The sequence below is a fragment of the Tenrec ecaudatus genome, chromosome 1, assembly GCF_050624435.1.
Source record: "Tenrec ecaudatus isolate mTenEca1 chromosome 1, mTenEca1.hap1, whole genome shotgun sequence".
Lineage (NCBI taxonomy): Eukaryota > Metazoa > Chordata > Mammalia > Afrosoricida > Tenrecidae > Tenrec > Tenrec ecaudatus.
The window spans coordinates 232,176,398-232,200,132 of record NC_134530.1 but is presented as its reverse complement, the minus strand read 5'-3'; the positions used below and the strand labels follow the sequence as shown (position 1 = coordinate 232,200,132).

At 42.1% G+C, this 23,735-nt stretch overlaps 1 long non-coding RNA gene across 1 annotated transcript in view; it reads left to right on the top strand.

The window, feature by feature from the left end:
* Positions 1-280: 280 nt before the first annotated feature.
* The window catches only part of LOC142437369 (uncharacterized), a 93,600-nt gene continuing 70,145 nt past the window's right edge, over positions 281-23,735 (top strand). Inside the window, exon 1 of the long non-coding RNA XR_012782196.1 lies at positions 281-391. This is a non-coding gene — a long non-coding RNA (uncharacterized LOC142437369). The remainder of the gene's footprint in view (positions 392-23,735) is intronic.

The window sequence follows — 23,735 nt, the reverse complement described above, 5'->3', positions numbered from 1 at the left end:
GCGGCTCTGGACCTTCAAGGAGACTTGAGTGAAGGTCAGTTGCTCTCCTTTTTTTATCACCATCTCAGTGGTCGACACTTCTAATTAAAATGGGATATACAGTGGGGTCTGGTTCTATGGGTCTTCGGCCTAGCTCTCCTATGACCCAAAGCCTGGTCCCTTTAAGGGATCAATGTTAAGTAAACTCTCTACCAAACGCCTCGCAGCCTCCCTGCACCGCGCTTACGTCACCTTTCCGCGAAGCGGCTGACGTCAGCGCGCTCCGGGCGGGGGGCGGGGTCGGTGACTCACTCGGGCCGCGCCCCCCGCCCCCGCTCGGCTGCGCGCACGTGAGCGCGCGCCGCGTCGGTTTCTAATTTTAGCTCCGGAGACTTCCGTGGGGTCGCGCGAGGTAACGGTCGCCCGAGGGGCTGGGCGGGCCGGGGGCGCGGTGCTCGGCGGCGGGGTCGCCGCTGGTCCCCGGGGAGAGCCGAGGTCCGGCCGAGGGCGGCGGCGGCGGGCCCACTCGGGGCTGGGCTTCCCGCGAGGAGCGGGTTCTGGAAAGTTCCCTGTGGACGGGGCGCGGCGGCCGAGCGGAGGCAGCGCGAGGGGGCGGCGGCGTGGAAGTAGCCATTGGGAAGGACTCAGCAATTGGGAAGCGTCCCTGTAGCACCGCTGCGCGTTCCGGGGTTCTCCTCCGGCTTTGTGGTCCTGAGAGGATATTGGATGCGCTGAGGCGCGGGGAGGGCCGCGGCACGCAGCCCCTGCGCCTTTAGGGTCCGAGTGGCCGAACTCAAGGTCACGGGTCGTGGAGCCTCCACACCCGGGGGCTCCGGGCTGAGCCCTGATGGAGGGGGTGACCTTCCAGGTGCTCCCGTTCCGCAGCCTCATCATCGGCGAAAAGGAGCCTCGTCTGGGGCATCCTCTTGAGGGGAGGCGTGTCTGTGCCCTTTTAGTCCATGAAACCGAAACACCAGAAAGCCTGGTTTGAGAGGTGGAGGGAATGGCAACAGAGAAAATGTGGAAAAAATGCCAAGTGGTGGCCTGGGAACATTTTCTAGTTCTTGGACCACTAAAAATTCCTTTTGTCAAGTATTTAACACCTATAACCATGATTTCTTTACATACTACCCCCCCCACGCGCGCACACAATAGAGTCACAAGGAAGGGATAAGTCAATCGCAGTATAGCACAGACAACATACAACATTCTTCTAGTTCTTTAATCCTTGCCCCCACTATCATGACCCCAGTTCTGTCTTACAAATCCGACTAGACCAGAGCATGTACACATACAAATAAGAGCCCTCCACACACGGATTCCAAGACAGGTAAACCCCTCAGGAGCAATAATGGGAGTAGCCATGCTATAAGGGTGGGGGAAGGGAGGGGAAGAAAGGGGGAACCCATCACAACACACACAGGATGACCAACGAACAACAGAAATATGAGTGAAGGGAGACAGCGGATGGTGTAAGATGTGAAAATTTATAACTTATCAAGGGTTTATGAGTGTGCGGAGGAAATGAGTGAGCTGATATCAAGGGCTCAAGTGGAAAATGTTTCAAAAGGATGATGCAACATGTACAAATGTGCGTGACACGGGATGTATGGATTGTTGTAGGAGGTGTAAGAGCCCCCAATTAAAGGATTTTTTAAAAAAGAAGGAAAAAGCTGGTGAACAGTTGTGGAATAAAGGTAGCATGGGGGCTATCTGAAAATCCAGAAGTCCAATCGTGATTTTTGTTTTTGACCCCAAGACATCAGCTTCTTAGATATGGACGCTGCAAGCTTTTAAGGGCTACATTCCCCACTCAGGACCCATCTTAAAAGGGTTCCAATCTGAATGGCAGTTTACACTCTACGCCAGCCATTCTCAACCTGTGGTTCACGACCCCTTTGGAGGTGGAATGGCCCTTTCACAGAGGCCGCCTGATTCATATCAGTAGCAAAATTACAGTTATGAAGTAACAATGAAAATAACTTTATGCTTGGGGGTCACCACAATATGAGGAACTGTAAAAGGTGGCATTAGGAAGGTTGAGAACCACTGCTCTAAGCTGTCTTCAGACATATTGTAACAACTATAAATCCACAAACTTTGATGTTAATATAGTAACAGAAGTCCCTTGGTCCTGAGATTGTACAGTCTGTGCCACATCACTCAATGTAAGGCCTATTTGGGAAGGGTCTTACATTAGCAGGTATGAATGGTGATAAATCACGTTCTCTGACAAACTGCCACATCTTTGTCCCGCTCAGCAATCAGTAGGGTTCATAGCTTTGAACCACTGACTTCTCTATTAGCTGAATAATTGTGTGACCAGGGTTTCTTTACAATAGCATTAGCACTTTGTAAGAAAGGATTTTTTTAGATCCCACATTTTGAGAAGGGAGAGAATTCCTAATGGAGACTAAGCCGCTGCTGTAGGTGATACGTCCCATCTTTTCCAGCCTTACAGGTTCCTCCCCACTCAGGAGGAAGGAAAGAAGAGATAAAACCAATAGCCAAGCTTTAAATTATTTCAGTACCTAAGTCGTGTGGCTAATTCTTCAATCCATTGTGATAGAGTTTAATCCAGCCTATGTGGACATACATACCCTACACTGGCATTGGTAGATCCTAGTCATTTTGGCGGGGTGGGAGGGAGGGAACCATTTTGGGGGAGGAATTTCAGAACTTCTGTTGCTTCATTCTATGCTCTACTGGGGATACCTGCACAATGATGCCTCCGGGCTGCCCTGTTCTATGAGTCTTCCTTAGACTAGCTCGAACCCTCAGGCAACAATCAGTTTTATGACCTCCTAATGACAGCAATAAGCTGCTATCAGCAATACAGTTTTGAAAATAAAATGCATGTTACAGAGATTGTGGAACCCTGATAGTATGGATACTAACCAAAAGGTCCACTTTTCAGAACCACTACTCCATGGAAGATGTCAGCAATATGCTTCGGTCCAGATCACAGCCTTGGGAACCCCATGGGGCAGGTCTTTCCTGACCTATCCGGTCTATTTGAGTCAGAATCAGTTGATCGCAGTGGGTATATGTTTAATGCAGTCAACCAAGAAAGTGGTGTACGTTTGAAAGTTTGTCAAACGAGATTTGAATTAGGATTTAAGAAAGTTCAGCTGAGTTTTGCCTTACGAAAAGTGACAAGAGGGTGATGAAACATGTTGCAAAGTAGCTCTCATGAAAACTGGAGAGAAGAAAAAAGCAGTAAGAACCCTTTGCTGTTGGCCAGGGTAAGCTTTGCTCATCCCCACTCACTTTCATACCACCCTCCTCACTACGAGTAGATCTCCAGGTCAGGGTTCACCTGGATTTTCTCACAATAGAAAACCAAGCCCACTGCCATCAAGTCAGTTCCAACTCCCAGTGACTCCATATGTGACAGAAGAGAACTGCGCTCTACAGGGTTTTCAATGGCTGATTGGCTAATTTTTTCAGAATCTCATGCAGTAACAATAAAATGAATTCCCATTTATTGAGTACTATGGACCAAGCTGTGTACTCAACACTTTTTATCTGTACAATGATTGCTATCAGTGATCTCCATGCCCCTTGTGAGGATGGTACGAGACTGAGCAGTGTGTGTTTCCATTGACATGGGTTACTGAGTCGGAATCACCTCTGCGCCTAACAACACAATCCTATAATGTATCGTTTAAGAGACTTGTTTAAAGTCTCACCGCAATTCAGAAATTGGTTTGTTTTGAACCATGCTTTGAGCCCAGGCTTATCTGATTTCCAAAGCTCTTAAAACTTTGCTCGCTAATCGCTGAAGACAAAGCAGGTGAATAAGCAAGTGTAGTGAAGAAAGCAGATGGTTCCCAGCTATCAAAAGATATAGTGTCTGGGGTCTTAAAGGCTTGAAAGTAAACAAGGGGCCATGTAGCTGAGAAACAACAAAGCCCACAAAGAAGAAGCACACCAGCCTGCATGATAACGAGGTGCTGAAGGGATCAGTTATCAGGCATCAAAGAACAAAAGGTCTATCATTGTGTGCTTACCTCCCTGATACTGAAGACAAATGGGTGCTTAAGCAAATGTGGCAAAGAAAGCTGATGGTGCCCCGCTATCAAAAGATATAGCGTCTGGGGTCTTAAAGGCTTGAAGGTAAACAAACAGCCATCTAGCTCAGAAGCAGCAAAGCCCACACGGAAGGAAGCACACCAGCCTATGCGATCATGAGGTGTTGAAGGAATCAGGTATCAGGCATCATCAGAACAAAAAAAATCTTATCAATGTGAATGAGGGGGGAGTGTAGAGTGGAGACCCAAAGCCCATTTGTAGGCCACTGGACATCCCCTTACAGAATGGTCTTGGGGACGAGACAAGCCAGTCAGGGTGCGATGTAGCAACGATGAAACACAACTTTCCTCTAGTTCCTAAATGTTTCCTCCCCCTGCCTCCCCACTATCATGATCCCAATTCTACCTTACAAATCTGGCTAGACCAGAGGATGTACACTGGTACAGATAGGAACTGGAAACACAGGGAATCCACGGTGGATGATCCCTTGAGGACCAGTGGTGAGGGTGGCGATACTGGGAGGGTGGGTTGGAAAGGGGGAACCGATAGGATCTACATATAATCTCCTCCCTGGGGGACGGAGAACAGAAAAGTGGGTGAAGGGAGACGTCAGACTGTGCAAGATATATAATTTATAAATTATTAAGGGTTCATGAGGGAGGGGAGAGGGAAAATGAGCTGATGTCAAGGGCTTAGGTGGAGAGCAAATGTTTTGAGAATGATGAGGGCAGTGAATGTACAAATGTGCTTTACACAATTGATGTATGTATGGATTGTGATAAGAGTTGGATGAGCCCTAATAAAACAAGTGAAAAAAACAACAAAACTCTGCTCTCTTCCGCCCACACTGGGATGCATAATGTAGCTTTCACCTGGGTTTTTTCCCCTCCCTTATTTGCAGTGTGTCAAACGACAGTCCCGTTCATACTGGAGGAGCACAGATAATTAGTGCCCAAATCCACTGCCATCAAGTCCATTCCAATGCATAGCACCTCTATAGGGAAGACTAGAACTACCCTTTTTGATTTCCAAGGCCATGAATCTTTATGGCAGTGGTTCTCACCCTTCCTAATGCCGGACCCTTTAATACAGTTCATGTTGTGGTGACTCCCCAACCATAAAATTAGTTTAATTGCTACTTCATAAGTGTAATTTTGCTACTGTGATGAATCAGGTGACCCCTGTGAAAGGGTCATTTGACCCCCAAAGGGGTCGTGACCCCTAGGTTGAGAACTGCTGCTTTACAGAATCAGAAAGCTGCATTTTCTCCCATGGAGCTGCTGGTGGTTTTAAACTGCTGACCTTGTGGTTAGCACCCCAACATGTAACCCGCTCCACCCCCTGGGCTCCTGTTGTTAATTAGTTCATCCCTTCCCAACTCAAGATTTGCTTCTCCAGCAGCACAACATCCCATGTCCTTCCTTAGAATAACTCCCCAGCTTTCTGATTATAGTCCAAGCTTTCTGATGTTTTTTCTACTTACATACCTTTTGTACTAAAACCCTTCTCTATAGGCCTCTTTCTAGGGACCTCTGGATAGACTTAAACTTTCATCCTTTCAGTTAGCACCTAAGCCTATAAGTCATTGGCACCCCCCAGTCTGAAGGGGCAGGATCAGGACTGTAGGTAGGGTGGATGGGGTACAGTTTCCCAATGTCATTCTCCTAGGACATCCCTGGCTCCCCAGCAGAATGAGCAAGTGCTCTGTTGGATGGGAAACTTCCTCCCTCCCACTTTCCCGGCCTTTTTCTTACCAGTGCAGTTCTCACATGTCTTCAAACCCCAATGTAATAAGCTCCTGTGATAGTCTTGTGTCCTTTGAGAAAGTCTATGCAGACTCCCCTTGATCCCAAAACAATTCCCAGGACTTCTGCTGTGAATTCATCTTCAAGGTCTTCCCAACTTTCCTTAAATTCTTTATCTTGCTAAAAACTTGGAAAGTTTCAGTAATTGGTAAAGATCACTTGAGTTTTGACAAAGAAATTGATATTCACTCTGACCTCAAGCTAAGTTGTTCCGTGGCATGAAAAGCATCTTTCTTCTTGAGGGGGGAGAAGTCGGGGTGGTAGGTACGGTATCTTAAAAATTGTACTTAGAGAACTTGTCTGCAGCCACCCACTGCTGCAGACATATTTAAACTTTATTTGGAATAAACCCATGCTTCCCAGTAGCAATACCTGTTGGCTTACTCTCATAAACTGACAAACATTTGATAACCGTACCTAGCTGTTCTGACATACAGACAACTTCAACTTAAAGACAGACCTAGTAACTGAACTTGTTTGCAATCAGAGGAATGCCTCTATTGCCCTTTTCTTAGCTGTGAAATTTTAGGCTAGCCAGTTTTCTGAGCGTCAGGTTTCTTCTCGATAAAATCATGATTCAAGATGGAAAAAACAAGAAAGCATACCCCATTAAAACTCCTGTAAGGAGAAACTTGTGATTTAAGCACATGACACAGAGGCTTGCGTGTAGTAAGCAGTAAATGGTAGTTAATGGTGTTCAGAGCCTCTTAACTGTCATACAAACTGGATTTTGCCAAACTCACAGGAAATGTAATGCCTAGTTTGCCAACAAAGTAATTCAATATGCAACCCAGGCAACAGCTGAAAAGTTCTGTCTGCATTATTTTATGTTAGGAAATTCAGTATCCACTGCAATAAATAGACATGAGGAAATTAATAATCTAGTGAGTATCTATAGGACATTACCTACCTATCAGCCCTGGTAGCATATGGGAATATGTTTTGGAGCCTACCAGCTACTTCTGAAAGATGAGGCTGTCTGTTCATGTTAAAATATAGTCTCAGAAACGAAGACATGACAAAATAATCATTTATAAATTATCAAGGGTTCGTGAGAGGTGGGGCATGGAGGAAGGGGGAAAAATGAGGATCTGATACCAAGGGCTCAAGTAGAAATCAAATATTTTGAGAATGATGATGGCAACAAATATACAAATGTGCTTGACACAATGGATGGATGTATGGATTGTGTTAAGAGTTGTCTGAGCCCCCAATACAATGATTTTAAAAAGAAAAGAAAAACTGCAGAGCAGTTCAATTCCATAGGGTCACTATGCTTCAGAATCAACTCAGTGGCAGTGGGTTTGGTTGTGTAGGCTTGGGCCTGGCAGTTAGATGTTCTTTCTGTTTTTCCTTATACAGCTGGAGCTTCCTCGAGCGCGAATCCAGTCCTCACTGCTGCTTGCTTACTCCAGGTCTTTGCTCCTCTATCTCTGTCTTCCCATGCTTTACTAATTCTTCCTCTTTATTCTGGTAGGCATCCCGTTAGTATCTCCCATTCTAAATACAGCAACACTTCCTAGATTTCAGATCTTCCCCGCCCCTCCCATTTCTCAACTCCCTTTCATGGGAAAACTTCTTAAGAGTTGTGGGTATTCCATGTCTCCCTGCCTTGCTTCATCCGTGTACTTCTTCATATCACTCCAAATGGGCTCGGGGCCCCAACGCCACTAATCTGCTCTTGAAGAGGTCACCAGTAACTTCTTTTGGACTGGTCAGTATCATTTGAAAACGTTCATTACTCCCTCTTTAAAACAAAACAAAATGTTTTATTACAAATTTGGTGACGATTTATGGAGAAAATCAGTTCTCTATTCAGCAATTCATATGTGTTTGATTCATAGCATTGATTGTAATCCCCACAATAGACTAACCTCACACTTGTTCTTTTTAAAATATCCCTCCAAGACAGCCCACTCTCCAAATTCTGCTCTTACTACCCAGCTGTGTCTTCCCAGTCTCTTTGCTGAGATCCCTCTTCTAGACCTCTAAATGTTGAAGTACTCGAGACGTACTGTTCTGGCATACCCTCAATATTTGTATTTATTTCAGTACTTTAGTAGTTAATTTTTCAGAAGTCGATTGCCAGGCTTTTAATTGGCAAGGCACTTCTGGATAGATCCCAGCCTACAACCTTTCATTTAGTCACAGAGCATGTAAACCACAAGTGAGAATTTCAGAATAGCTAATAAGTATCAAATTTACCCTGTTGAAAGGTAATTCTTGATTTTCTCTCCCAAAGCCCCGCAGTCTACTGAATCTATAGTTAGCAGGTGTATGGACTGAACAGTGAGGAGTCAGTCATACTGAACTCTTCTTTTTTGTCACTCCACATCTCATTCACTGACAGTGGTTATTGGCTCTAGCTCCAGCTATGTATTCATTAAGAATCCTGCCTTTTCTCATCCTTATCCTCATGCTTTCCATGAAAGAGACCATCTTCAAGGAGACCATCATCCTGGTCCTAAATTTCAGCCATAATCTGCTTCTAATTGATCCCTGCTACTATCAGTATATATATATATATATATATATATATATATATATATATATATATATATATATATATATATATATATATATATATATAAATAAATAAAATCTCATACCCCCAAACCAAGCCCATTGCTGCAAAGTTGGTTCCAACTCATAATAATCCTATAGGACATAGTAGAACTATCTACGTAGGATTTCCACGGCTTAAAATCTTTTTTTAAAATATCATTTTATTGGGGGTTCTTACAGATCTCCTAACAATCCATGTATCAGTTGTATCAAACATATTTGTACATGTGTTGCCATCATCATTTTCTAAACATTTACTTTCTATTTGAGCCCTTGGTATCTGCTATTCTTTTTTACTTCCTTTCCCTACCCTCCCACGATCATGAACCCTTGATAAATTATTTCCAAAGCTTACACTGACAGCTGTCTCCCTTTGCCCATGTTTCTGTTGTTCATTCCCCTGGGGTAGGGGTGAGGTATTACGTGTAGATCATTGCAATCGGTTCCCTCTTCCTCCCCTTCCCTTCCACCTTCCCCCTACCCTCTTGATATCGCTTCTCCCATTTCTATTCCTGGGGGGTTTATCTGCTCTAGATTCCATGTCATTAGTTCTTATCTCTACCAGTGTGCATGCTCTAGTCTGCCAGAACTGAAAGGCAGGAGTGGGGTCATGATAGTGAGGGGTGAGGAAGCCTCAAAGAACCAGAGGAATATCGTGTTTCATTGGTGCTATACTGCACCACGATCGATTGACTCATCCCTTCCTTGTGACCCTTCTGTGAGGGATGTTCCATTGTCTACAGATGGGTTTGGGGGTCTCTGCTCTGACTGCCCTTGTTCTCAACAATATATATGTGCAAGACTTTTATGCAAGGCTTGAAATCTTAATGGGAACAGATTGCTGGAGGGATTTATGAGGTCAAACTACTAACCTTTTTTTTTTTCAGCTGAGCACTTAACCTCTGCACCACCAGGGCTCCTTATAAATATGCCACCTGTTGTTTAAAGACTTCTGGTGGCAATCCATCATGTTCAAAGTAAAATCCAAAATCCTTATTGTAGTCTGCAAGATCTTGTGTGTTATGACCTCATTCTCTGACCTCATCTGCTGACTTCTGCTTACTGGGCTTTTAACCACACTATTCTCATTGTTCCTAGAACACACCAGCCTTTTTCACAACTTAGGGCCTTTGCACTTGTTTTTCGCTCTGTCTGGGATGATCTTCCCACAGATATGCTATGATAGGTGCTTTGACTGTGTTCAAGTCTCACCTCCTATAAAATCTGAGCGTTCCCATTCTTATCCCTTGCCTTGCCTTCGTAGCATGCATGCGTTACTGCCTTTGGCTGGATTCTCTAGAAAAGCAAAACCAGTGAAATTTATATATGTATATCTACAGAGAGATTGATATCAAGGAAATGCTCCACAGAGTTATAGAGGCAGGCAAGTTCCAAGTCTGGGTCAGCTGCCAGAGTGGAGGCTTGGCTGACTCACATAGCTGCAGGGCTGATGAACCCAAGAGCAACAGGTATGGCAGCAGGCTTCTGGCTGCCCGAGGGACTGGATCTAAGATTAGCAGATATAGATGACAGACTGCTAATGACTCCCAGGATTAGTGGGCAGTATGGTAAGGCTGGTTCAAGTACAAATAACTGAATGTCAAATGATGAACCACATATAGGATCCAGAGTAGCAAAGAGCATGCAGAATTTTCCACTGTGTCCACTTGTATCAGAAGCATGCGACATTCCTGAGGTAACTTTCTTTCAATTGATTGACTAGTAATAGCAGATCTCATCATAGAGGGGATTATGTCATGTTGGATCTTGTAATCTGTGTCTTAACTGCCAAACCACTGGGAACCCTGGGTCCAATTCTTTACTATCACAATCACGCTCTTGACACATATTTGTTTTTATAGGACTTCTCTCTTCACTAGAATATAAGTATTGTAAGTCTTTGTCTTATTTAATGCTGTTTCCTATGTGTGTAGAACACTGCATAATTCATAAGTGAATGTAAATTAATGTTTGGAATAGAATAAGTCTCCAGAGGGATTCTGGGAGCAGAGGCTAAAAATTGGTAAATGTCTGAGTTTTAGGCAACTGGAAGCTACCTGTGGTTTTGTGAGTGAAGTGGCATGCTGAAAGCCTCGAGTATCAATTACGTCTGTGTCCTTGTCTGGCCTTGGATTCTCAGGAGTTTGATAGTTCAAACTTAGTAGTCCTTGTGATGTGACCTGTAGCAATATAGTCACTTCCATCATGGAATCTGCTCTGTGCAGCGAATCAGCTGTAATACGGTTAGGGTAGGAAGCTGTACTCTTCTTCAGGTCACTACCCTGATGCAATCAATGGAAAGAAAGTTTCCTCGGCTGTGTAGCTTGCTTCCAATATAAGTGCGTACTTGTGAAGGGAAAAAAACAGAACCTTGATATTTGCTGACTCTGAGCTCTGCATTTGGCTCATGGATCTCTGGATTTTGGACTTGAGCCAACAACTTGCCATATTGCCTGTTAATCCTAGGATTCTTCGGCACCCTGCCGTCCGACCTACCGACTCTGGATCTGTTGGCCTTTTGTCTTCCTGCCATTGTTGGGTTCTTCAGGCCCCAGCTATGAGTTGGAATCCACTGGATGGCAGTGAGCTGTTCTTTATGTGGCAGAGACAATGATGTGATCTTGACCCACGATTGCAGTGACTTTCCCTAAGCTCCTGTGCTGATTGTTTTCTGAATCTACCCTTTACCCTTCTCTGCTCTCCTCTGGGCCATGGGCCCAGGAGGCCGACTTCTAAAGACTGTTAACATTTGAGCCCACTTCCTTCTGGTACATTCCATCAATGGTAGGTACTGAAAATAAAAGGCCAGGAGAAGAGATGTTTAGTTCCCAGCTCCCTTTCTCTACCAGACCTCATTTTGTCAGTGCCGGCATTTTTCCACTTGAGCCCACGGTTCCTATTGGCTAGCACTGTCCTGATGATGCTGTAGGATAAGCATTGGGCTGCTAACTGTGAGGTCAGCAGTTCAAACCCACCAACCTCTCTGAGAGAGATAGATGAGGCTGCCTAGTGTAAACATTTATAGTTTAGGAAAACCCTGTAAAGGGTTGCTATAAGCCAGTCGATTTGATGGCAGTGGCTTACCTTTGACCCAGTAATGACAGTCATGCCTGACTCTTTCCCCTGCCCTCCTCAGTCCCTAGGTGGCAAAAATTGTTTGCAACTGGTTGTTAAACATTGCTGGTTCAAGCCCAGCTAACATTAACTCAAAGAAGGCCCAGTGATCTGCTCCCATAAAGTTCACAGCCAAGAAACTGTTATCGATTGGTTCTAAGACATGGGGCCGTTAGGAGTCAGAATAGACGTGATGGCTACAGGTTTGTGTCGTGTCTTTGCCTCTCCAGGTGTGGTAGTTACCCAATCTTTTGTCAATTTGAGAGGATTAAGAGTGAAGGGGTGGAGTTTAGCCTGTCAATCAGGTGGTAGCAGTTTGATGACCTCATTTGGAGGTGCTAAGGAGATAAATAGCTCCCTTGAGGTGGGAGACACGCTCAGTCCCTGTCAGACATCCCTGTGGATAAGACACATGGAGAGAGGCTGATGGCATCCAGAGCCTCAGAGTTGGAGAAGCCACTTGGAGACCCTGCCAGCACTGAGATGCATATACTGCCACTGGATCCACAAGACTTTCCACCCACTGCCTTTTGATCATCCTGCATTTGGCATCATTGCATGTGTTTTATGAGTCTGAAGAGGACTTTATAAATTGGTATCAGACAGATGGACTAATACTGGACTTAGGGACTTGATCTGCCCTGAGCTGGGATGGTTTCTCAATATTCAATTGCTCTTGTATATAAAACTCTTTCTTATACACATGTGTCTATGAATTTGTTTCTGTAGTCAGCCCAGACTAACACACCATGTGATAAAGGCTTTTTGCTCGAATCAATCCCTGGCTGCTCTATCATCCCTCTTTGGCATTCTTTAGCCCTATCCTTACCTTTGTAAACAGTTACTTAATTGAATAATTTAAATTATAGTTGGAGAGTTTGCCATTTTAAGCAGAGCCTAAAACATTCTTTTTCTGCCTATATCTATTGAAAAACTAAGAAGCGAGGACCTGATGCAAGGGGCTTAAGTGGAGAGCAAATGCCTTGAGAATGATTGGGGCAGGGAATGTATGGATGTGCTTTATACAATTGATGTATGTATATGTATGGATTGTGGTAAGAGTTATTTGAGTCCCTAATAAAATGTAAAAGAAGAAAAGAGAAAAAAATGATTAGGGCAAAGACTGTACAGATGGCTTTATACAATTGATGTATGTATATGTATGAACTGTGAAAAGAATTGTATCAGCCCCAATAAATTGTTAAAATAAATAAATAAATAAATAAATAAATTAATTAATTAGAAAAAAGAAAAACTAAGAAGCATGTAGCAATAAAATTTTTTTAAATTTCTTAAGAGACGGATACATGGTTAAATTCACCAAAATAGAAACTAAATGTAAAGGATATAAAATGGAGCAAATATGAACATATAAAGTATTAAGTCTGTATTGTGACCCTTTAGGTGGAGAAAGTCACACTTAAACAAAGGTAAAGAGAGGAAATGAGAGAAAGGTTTTTTTTAAGTCCTCAATGTAAAGAAGTACTCTAGCTTTTGAGGTGTTAATTAAGTGAATCTCACTGTCCTCATCTTAACTCTCTTCTTGTTTCGAACAGTTTTATTTGCACATAATTTACATATCATACAATTCAATAGTTCAGTCATTCAGTCATATCCAGGAGAATTGTATAATCATTGCCACATCAATGGTAGAACACCCCTATAGTTAAATCCCCTTTAGAATGAGTTGTGCAATCACAGTCAGGTCTAGTGTTCTCTTCCCCACCTACCGCCTTCATGGTTTACACCTGAAATCCCACACCAGCTCTTTTTGCCCCTTGAAATGGTACTTCTTCACTTGCTTTTGACCTAGATGGCCACAAGTTACCTTCAAATAGCTTATCACAGCTGCCCGCTGGAGAGACTTGCCTTTTGCAGTGAAGATGCAGTAGTTGGAACTGTCCTGTGACTTTAAGAAGTAACTAATTTCCTAATTTGTCTTTTGGTTAAAACAGGTCTTCATATATTGGATATTCTCATACAATTTCATGAGTTAGATGGCACATTTTGTTCTTGTAGAATTCAGAGGCCCCAGTGGCGTACTGGTCCTGCATTGCTCTGTGACGGCAGTGTCAGCAGTATGAACCCAGCAGCACTTCTAGGGAGAAAGAGAAAGGTTTCTACTCCCATAAGAAGTGACAGTCTCGGACACCCGCAGGGGCATTCTACTCTGTGCTCGAGCATCGCATCACTAGGACAGCCAGCATGGACTCCAGAGCAGCCAGTTTGGGTTTGGGTTTAATCTGTACTGTCAGGAGTCCTGGTGGCCCAGTGGTTCAGCTCTAGACTACTAAATGAAAGATTGGTGTTAGATTAAAAGCCCCGTGGGTAGTTCAACACTGTCAACACGGGATCGGCAAGAGTCAGCATTGACTTCATGGCACACAAGAACATTGTTATTGGCTTATATCCATTGTGGGGGTCTTGTGTCCTACCCCAGGTGGCTCTGTACTTTAATTCCTTAGTTTGGATAAATGCAGTTTTCTCTCATACATTAATTATATAGGAGCCTTGATGGCACTGTGGACTGTGTATTAAACTGCTAACCAGAAGGTCGTTAGTTCAAACCCACCAACTACTTTGAGGGAGAAGCATCTTTATTCCTATAGATTTATGGCCTTGAAAATCCAAAGTGGCAGATTTACTCTGTTCTAGGAGAGTCACTATCAGCCAGAATTGACTCTATGGCAGTGGCTTTGGTTGTGATTTTCTAACACATTTTCAATAATGTTCTAGCATCTCTTAAACTTTCTGCCCCACCCATTAATCTAGATGTCATTGAAATAGAAAATTTTATGATAGTCCCATTCCATCCAGAGATTCCATTGAGCATATCATTTCCTTCAAGTCAATAGGAAATAAACATTTATTTCTTACAACCAGCTCATAGTTTTAATTTATATTACACAGAGTTAACAGGTATAAAGTTAAGATCACTAACAGTACTTTTCAGTTATCACACATCATCTGATAAGAATTTACCACACTCTTCTATAGTGCTTAATTTTGAAAAAGTCAATCTCTTATCCATTGATTTCCTATGGTTTCCATTAATGATAATTTTAGTGGAAAATGAAGTGTATTTTTCTAAGCCATTGAGTGCTGTTGTATTTAATCTATAATTATTGAATAAACACTGAAAAGAAATACATATTTTAAATAGCTTTGAAGCTAACCTTTCAGAAGATAATCTTTTGTGCATTTAGTGCTTTTAGGCTTAAAAAACCCACTGCCATCAAGTCCATTCAGATATGTCACTATTTCTAGGTTTTCCGCTGTCTATCTTTTTCTTAGGGGTAGCTAGTGGGTTTGCACTGTTGACTTTGTGGTTAATAGTCTGCTGTTTATGCAGCCTTGTATTTATTTACTCAGTTTTCTGACATCCTGAATTTCAAAACCTTAAAAGAACACTTATTTAAGAATTAAGGGACCAGGTATCAGGCATCAAAGAACAAAAAATCATATCAGTGGGTGCCCACCTTCCCAATATGATCACTGAAGACAAATGTGTGTATAAGCAGATGTGGTGAAGAAAGCTGATAGTGCCCGGCTATCAAAAGATATAGCGTCTGGGGTCTTAAGGCTTGAAGATAAACAAGCAGCCATCTAGCTCAGAAGCAACAAAACCCACATGGAAGAAGCACACCAGCCTGCGTAATCACGAGGTGTCGAAGAGATCAGGTAGCAGGCATTAAAGAACAAAAAATTATATCACTGTAAATGAGGGGGAGTGGAGAGTGGAGACCCAAAGCCCATCTGTAGGCAACTGGACACCCACTTACGGAAGGGTCACGGGGGGTGGGAGATGAGCCAGTCAGGGTGCAATACAGCAATGATGAAACATACAATTTTCCTCTAGTTCTTAAATGCTTCCTCCCCACCATTATCATCCCAATACAAATTACAAATCTGGCTAGACCAGAGGATGTACACTGGTACATATAGGAGCTGGAAACACAGGGATTCCAGGACAGATGATCCCTTCAGGACCAGTGGTGAGAGTGGCAATACTGGGAGGGTGGAGACAAGATGGGGTAGAAAGGGGAACTGATTACAAGGATCTACATATAACCTCCTCCCTGGGGGATGGACAACAGAAAAGTGGGTGAAATTAGACATCAGTGTAAGATATGACAAGATAATAATTTATAAATTATCAAGGGTTCCTGAGGGAGTGGGGAGCAGGAAGGGAGGGGGAAAATGAGCTGATGTGAAGGGCTCAAGTAGAGAGCAAATGTTTTGAGAATGATGATGGTAACAAATGTACAAATGTGCTTGACACGATGGATGGATGGATTGTGATAAGAGTTGTACGAACCCCCAATAAAATGATTAAAAAAGAAAAAGAATTATGTGTACAGTGTTGTTGAAGGATCTTTTTCAGAACACTCACAGCGTTATTTTTCAAAGTAGAGCCACTTGCAGAGTAGGTGTAGCTAGGCTAGTGTTTCTGCTGTTAAAGTCCAGAAATGCTTGAAACGCAAGATGTTTTAAATGCCACGGTAGCTTAGTAACATTAGTGTTCTGACCAATCACTGTCTAGTCAAGGAAGAGTCACTGACTCAATCTTCCTGTACAGTTCAGTTGGCAGTTAGCCTTGGACAGTGTTTTGAACTGTTTGATGTAGGGTTGCTATGAATAGGGCCCTCACAACACAGCCTCATCCAGCTCTTACTTTCCTTGATGACTGTTAATTTTTAGTTTTCCTTAAAAGTGGAAAATTGTTATTTTATAAACTTTACATATGATTTATAAACAATGATCTCTAAAGTAATGACTAATAGAGTCCTCTAAACAGAACTGTCACACATTTAGAAATAATTTTCAAGACTATATACAGATGGTGAAGAGTTTCCCCCTAAATTTAGTAAACACTGACTTCAGAAAAATGAATACACATAGATAACAGTTGCTTAAAGCTAATATTTTCTGCAACCAGGAGCTCTAAAGTTCTCTGTATAAAGTAGTTAACACATAGAAGAGGCCTACTACTAGCTAGCAGACGCATCCCTTTCTTTACTCATCAGTATTCAAAAGCGTATGCTAGCCCTTGAGTTACACTAGCTAGAGGAGCTCTTGTATATATTTATGCTACGAATTATGGGGAAAGAATAATTTTCTTTGTTAAATTGAATTAACAGCTCAGTGTCAAATTCCCGTGGGGACAGAAACGGAAATAAACTATCCTTAAACATTTTGAGAAAACAGACAAATGAAGAACTAGTCAAGTACAATACTGTTGAAGTCTTTTCTTTCTAAAAATCGGCTGTGTAGTTAACCGTATGTTACCATTTGACACCAAACCTGCTGGCTACCTCTCCCTACTGATCGCCAGTAGACTGAACTCAACTGAGAAATAGTGTCTTTTCATATTTGAATTTTTAGTGCTTAGGAAACATAGAAAGCACTTAGCAAATTTTTCGTGTTGTTTCTCTTCTTATTTTATTTTTTATTGGGAAGGAAATCTACACACCAAAACGTTTAATAGCACAACTTCCACATTTGCAATTCACTGTTGTTGGTTATTTTTCATGTTATGCCCTCATCATCACTCTCATCCAAAATTGCCCACCACCATTAACATAAACTTCATGCCCCCAACACAAACTACTTTCGCCCCTCTCTCCCTCCTCTGGTGTCTATATCCGACCTTTGGTTTCTTTATTTTTGCCTGTGTCCTGTGAGTGAGCGCACTATTTGTCCTTTTCTGACTGCTTACTTCATCCGAAATTACGAACATTTCAAAGTTCGTCCGTGTTACGGTGTGCATTGCGTCTTCATTTCTCCTTCATGGCTGCATAAGATGCCCTCGTAAGTATCTGCCACATTTCACCTTGTCGTTCATCTGTCGATGGACATTCAGTTCTACATTTTTAGCTATTGTGAAAAGTTCCGCAATTAACATTGTGTACAGGTCTCTGGTTACGTTCTCGCCTTCTTCGGGGTACACACCTAGGACTGGGATCGCTTGGTCAGATGGAAGTTGTATGTTCAGTTTTATGAGGAATCGCAGACTGATTTCCACAGTGACTGTACCGTTTTACATTCCCACCAGCAATGAATGGGGGTTGTAGAATTTCTATAACCACCCAAACACTCGCTTTCTGTTTTCTCCATCATCGCCATTGGGTCGAGGTGTGGGATGTGTAGTTTTTGTAGTTTTGATTTGCATCTCCCTCGTCAGTTATGCACTGGACTTCTATCTGCAACTGTTCGACTCTACCATCCACTGCATGGGAGACGGATGAGGCAGCCGCAGAAACCCTATGGAGTGCTTCCACCCTGTCCTGCAGGGTCACTCTGAATCAGGATAAACTTGATGGCAGTGGGCTCTAACAGGCTAATGCTGTTAAATATCTTTTCATGTACATGTTGGTCATTTGGAATATTCTATTCGGTAAACTGCATTTTCAAATCCTTTGTCCATTTTTTTTGACCAGTAAATTCTTACTGAGTAAACTTAAATGACTAGCAAATAGTTAGAAAAGGGTGAATTATTCTCACTGATAGTTTGAAATGAGTGGAAGAAGGCTCTTGAACCACTTTTTCTATAGTCTCAATTTCATATCTTTGAATAAGTATGGTCTGTGTTTGTCTGTATACTTGGTCTGCGTGTGTTGTAAATATTTGTGTGTGATACCACCTTTTCATACCCACCTTATCTTTCATCCCCATAGCCTCGGTTAGAAAGACTTGAGGGACAGTCATAACTTCACACTTTTATCAAAGAAGTGGCTTTATTTACATAATTTAGATGTCCATTGAACATTATTTCCCCAGTGGAGATACAGGATTCCTTTGTACTAGCTTTATAATTTTATACTTTTAATAGAGGGGCAAGGTAAGCAGAGAGTTATTTGAAGGGAACGAGGAATAATAATCCCAGGGAGGAGATGCAGTAGTCTGACCCGAGCTCTGCTGAGGGAGACCTGGATTCTAGTACTGAGCTCCTTGGACTTAGACAGCGAGACTAAGTTTCCTCACTGCTCTGTGTCCCTGTTTCCCATCTGTAACATGAGGGGGGTCAGTGACCTTTAAGCTTTCTGTCAGCTCTGATTTTCTGGTCTGACTGACTTAAATAACAGAGCACTTGAGTTGCCTCCATTTAAGTTTTGTGCCTGTTGTGCTTTGCTGTCTTGTGTGTGCACTCTCTCCTTATGATGCAAACATGAGTCTGTTCAGTGCCTCGTGGCTTAGAGTCATGTGATGATTGCCTAACCTCCTGGTAGGCAACTTCCTTAGATCATCACATTATTTACAAGGAAGACAACTAGTCTCTTCAGGGCAAAAGAGCTTATTCTGCAGCACTATTAATATTGGCTTAATGAGTTGCTGTATTTTTTCATCCAGATTTAATTTTACTTTTCACATGATTTTCCCTCTGTCTTGCTTATCCCTAAAGAAAGCAAGGTACTTAGGAACAATGCAAAAAATGACTATCCAGGCTTCAGTTATATTCCAAGTTTCCACTGCATTTCCCGTTATTTTGCTCCAGGATTCTTAATGTTGACCCACATCTTCTCTAGTCTGAACACTAAATCCCCACGCCTTCCACCAGCATTTTAAAGACTTTGAGGAATGGCCTCCTAAGTAAAACACAAGGACACTAAACTTTACACAATGTATTTATTCAGGTTTCTCACATTGAAAAAATATATGTGTGTGTGTATATATATACATATATATATACATATATATATACATACATATATATATAATGTTTTGGTGAAAGTTTAGGTTCCCATTTAACAATTACAACACAAATTGTTCCTGACCCTGCTCACATTTTTTTTTCATGATGTGTTTTTTAATTCTCATTCACTCCTTTCTGGGTATTTCCAATAACCTGGTTTCCCTACCTCATTACCCTTTTATCTATGCTTTAGAGTAGTTGTCGATCATTTGGACTCCTATAGAAGATGTTTTAAAGGTGTGCAATACTCATGGGTAATCTACTTGATTATATGAACCAATCTTTTATTTAGCTTCAGATGTGTAGAGCTAGAGGGTGATAGCCTGAAGGAATCCTTTAGTCTCAAACCAGTCTCGTCAGTCCGACCTTTTTAAGAAGTTGAGTTCAGTTCCACATTTTCCCCCCTTCCTATCAGGATCCATCTATTACGACCCTGTTCAGCACAGTTCCAGATGATAAGAGACCACCTGTATACAAGGGAGTACCCCCCCCAAAAAAACCCAGCATCCTCACACCAGCTATGTATTGAAATTTGTGTGTGTTTAAATTTTTTTTTTTTACAAAACAACCTTATCACTTTCAAAGAACTCTCCATTACACTTAATACAGCTGTCAAATCTGCAATCCATTCTGGGAGACATTTTTCAGACTCATCTGTTTGGATGGCTGATAACTTCCCTAATTTTTTCTTCATCTCTTCGTCCTCAAATCACTGTCCTTTCATGTCCTTCTTCATTCGTGGAAACAAAAAGAAGTCACATGGAGTGAAGTTAGGTGAGTAAGGTGCATGGGACAAGAGAGGCATGCTGGGTTTTTTGCCCAAAACAGGCGCACTGAGATGACTGTGTGAACAGGTGCATTATCGTGGTAGCAAAACCAGTCTTCCATCTGCCATAAATCAGGCCTTTTTTGTTGTACACTGTTACACAATCTTTTCAGAAACTTTAAATAGGAAGCTTGATTAACAGTCTGACCTGGTGGAACAAACCCCAAATGCACTATTCCCCTCAGATCAAAAAAAAAGCATGGTCTTGACCTTTGATTTCATTTGACGAGCCTTTTGGGGGCCAGGTGACAATGGCATCCTCCACTGATTGATGTTTGCTTTCAAGGTTGTAAGAATAGCACCATGAGACCCCCTCACAGAGGAGTCTAGGGGAGGAGATGAGTCAGTCAGGGTGTGATGTAGCACCGATGAAGAATACAGCTTTCCTCCAGTTCCTAAATGCTTCCCACCAACTACCATGATGCAGATTCTACCTTACAAGTCTGGCTAGAGCAGAGGTTGTACACTGGTGCAGATAGGAGCTGGAGACACAGGGAATCCAGGGTGGATGATACCTTCAGGACCAGGGGTGTGAGGGGCAATACTGGGAGAGTAGAGGGTGAGTGGGTTGGAAAGGGGAACCGATTACAAGAATCTACATGTGACCTCCTCCCTGGGGGACGGCCGATGGACAACCGAAAAGGGGGTGAAGGGAGACGCCGGACATGGAAAGATATGAAAAAATAATAATCTATAAATTATCAAGGGCTCATGTGGGAGTGGGGAGCGGGGAGGGAGGGGGGAAAAAAAAGAGGACCTGATGCAAAGGGCCTAAGTGGAGAGCAAATGCCTTGAGAATGATTGGGGCAGGGAATGTATGGATGTGCTTTATACAATTGATGTATGTATATGTATGGATTGTGATAAGAGTTGTATGAGCCCCTAATAAAATGTAAAAAAAAAAAAAGAATAGCACCATGTCTCGTCACCAATTTTGACCTTGGGGAAAAAATTCTGGGTCACTTTGGAGCTGTTTTTTTAAAGCATGGCATGTTTTCACTCGACACTCTTTCCTGATCAGTCAAAACCCAAGGCACAAACTCGGCAACAGCCCTTCTCCTTCGCAAATCTGTTAAATTCACTGAACCGAGCTCCAGGATAGTCCAGATAACTTCCCCAGCTCTTCAGTGGAACTGTTATTGGTTTTTGGGTGCCAGTGCATGAATTTTGTTGACATTTTTATCTGTTTAGGAAGCTGAAGAACATCTAGAACAAGGTTTGTCATCAATCGACATTTCACTTTTTTTGAAACAAGAAAACCACTCATACATGAGTTTTTCCAATAGCGCTGTCCTTGTAAGCTGTGTTCAACATCACAACGGTTTCTGTAGCATTTTTCCTGAGCAGGAAACAACATTTCACAGCCTCACACTGTTCTCTTAAATGGGCCAAAAAAGAAGTTGGATTGAAACTGCTCTTACGAAAACATTCACTGTGACCAGAGAGAACCTTCCCAGTTGATGTGACAGAGTGCACTAACTCTGGGTGAGTTGCTGGATGCTTGCCTAGCAGGGGGAAAATGCATGCTACGAAAACTCCACCCAGCAGAGCTTTTTAACATTTTGGGGTGGGTAACCCCTCCTATAATTAAATTACATGCTCCCACTATGTGAACTTTCTTCCCTCAATCAAAATGACAAGTGTGGGGTTGTTTTTTTTTAGCAGTTTATATAATTCTATTATTACCATCTTCTAACACTATCCTATGCTCTAATTTTTAATATGAACAATAAGTAAAAGCCAAAATTATCTTAGAAGCAGAGAAAAATTAAGGAAATACACAAAAGAAGTCAAATACTTGGTTTGGGTACAGCATCTACCTCTCGAATAAGTCATCTATTAGAAATGTCCACTGAAAGATGTTATGATAAGTGAATTTCTACATCTAGTCTCTTGGATAAAAGAATTTTCCAGAATCACAATAGAATTTTTGTTACTCTTCTGTTAAATAAAGGAAACAACATTCTATTGAGAGCTTAATATATCATAAAGCAGGTGCTAATAATGATACATAATTCATTTATTTTAAAAAGACATTTAGCAGAGAAATTTGTTGTATGTGTGATGACATGAAAATATTATCATGTTGCTCTGGGCATGTGTAATATGAGTCCATCAATGAGTGGAAGGGAAAATAGTAAGTTCTTATTAAACATATGCCCAGAACAATTTTGGAAAGCTACATGAAAAAATACTAACAGTGTCATTGCAGCATTATTAATAACAGCTAAAAGTGGAAACAACATAAATGCCCATCACCAGATAAATGGATAAACAAAATTATTTTTATATATAGCTATAGATACACACACACACAGTAGACTACTTACTCTGTAGAAGTGAAGTCTTAATACAGTCTACACTATGGATGAGCTGGAAGACTTATGTCTGAATGTCTAAATGAAATAAAACAAAAAAGCACAAATGTTCTATGACCTCACTTGTTATAAAAAGACATGAAAAGGCATCGGAGTTAATTAGTGGTTAACAAGTACAGGAGGAACGTAGAAATTGGGGGTGGAGGTGGTGACTGGAGCAGGTGGGATGAAGGATTGCTCATGGAGTACTGAGTTTCAGTTTACAATAATGGAAAAATTCATTGATTAAGGGTATAGTTGCAGAATAGATCAATTGTCAAAGGTTGTGCACCTGTAAAAAGTTGAATTGCAAAAGTTGTGTGATAAGCAGTTGACCTATGAACAACATTTGCGTTAGGGGCACCAACCCCCATGCATTAAAAAAATCCACATTTAACTTGACTCTCTGAGAACTTAACTACAAGTAAGGTGACTGTTGTCTGGAAGCTTTTGTGTGTTATTTCAGAAGGTACTCTTACAATAAAGTATGCTGGGAAAATGCTAAGGAAATCATAAGGAATAAAATATGCATGTACTGGACTGTATTTATCAAGGCCACAGTTTTCATCCTCTATTTGTAAACCATCTTCATGTTGAGTAGGCTGAGAAAGAGGGGAGGGGAGGTCTAGCAGTCTCAGAGGTGGCAGAGATAGAAGCAATGGAAAGGGAGGCAGGAGAGGAAGGCATGCTTGATATAACATTACAGAAATACTTTGTAATCCCTAATAATTTGCTTTTTCATATCTCCAAAAATAGTTCTGCATGGCACCAGTTCATCCTGATTGCGTTAGTTTCTGTGCCTGTGTCATAGAAGGGTCCATGTTGTAAAAGAAGTCAAAAGCCGTCCTAAATAATCAACTCTGCATTCAGATTGTCAATGTGTTTGCTGACACTTCTATTATGCCTTTTTCCTCGCTGTCTGGCACTGGTTAAGAAGTACTCATCACCACTGAGCTGTCTTCTGTTAATTCCTCTAGTGTGGTATCTAATAGCTCTTGAATTTTTCCAAGATCCCTTTCTTGAAACCTTTCACTCTCATCATTTTTCCCTGTCCACAAGCTCTTGCATGATTTCCTTGGTTGGCCTTGTCCTACCTAATTCCTCTGTAGTCAGGCACAGCCCTTTTCACTGTGATATGTAGTTTACGTGGGGGAGGTTAACTGCTCACAGAAAGAGGATTAGCATCGCATGGCATTTTCAGAGGCTACTTGCCACACTGAGCTCACCAAAATAGCAACAAAAGGTGGGTCAAATATATACGATGACCTCCAGTTCATTGGACTTGAGCCAACAGTATGCTATATTGCCTGCTAATCCTGGGAGTTGTCAGGTGGCCTGCCAACCTTGGATTCCTACTCCTC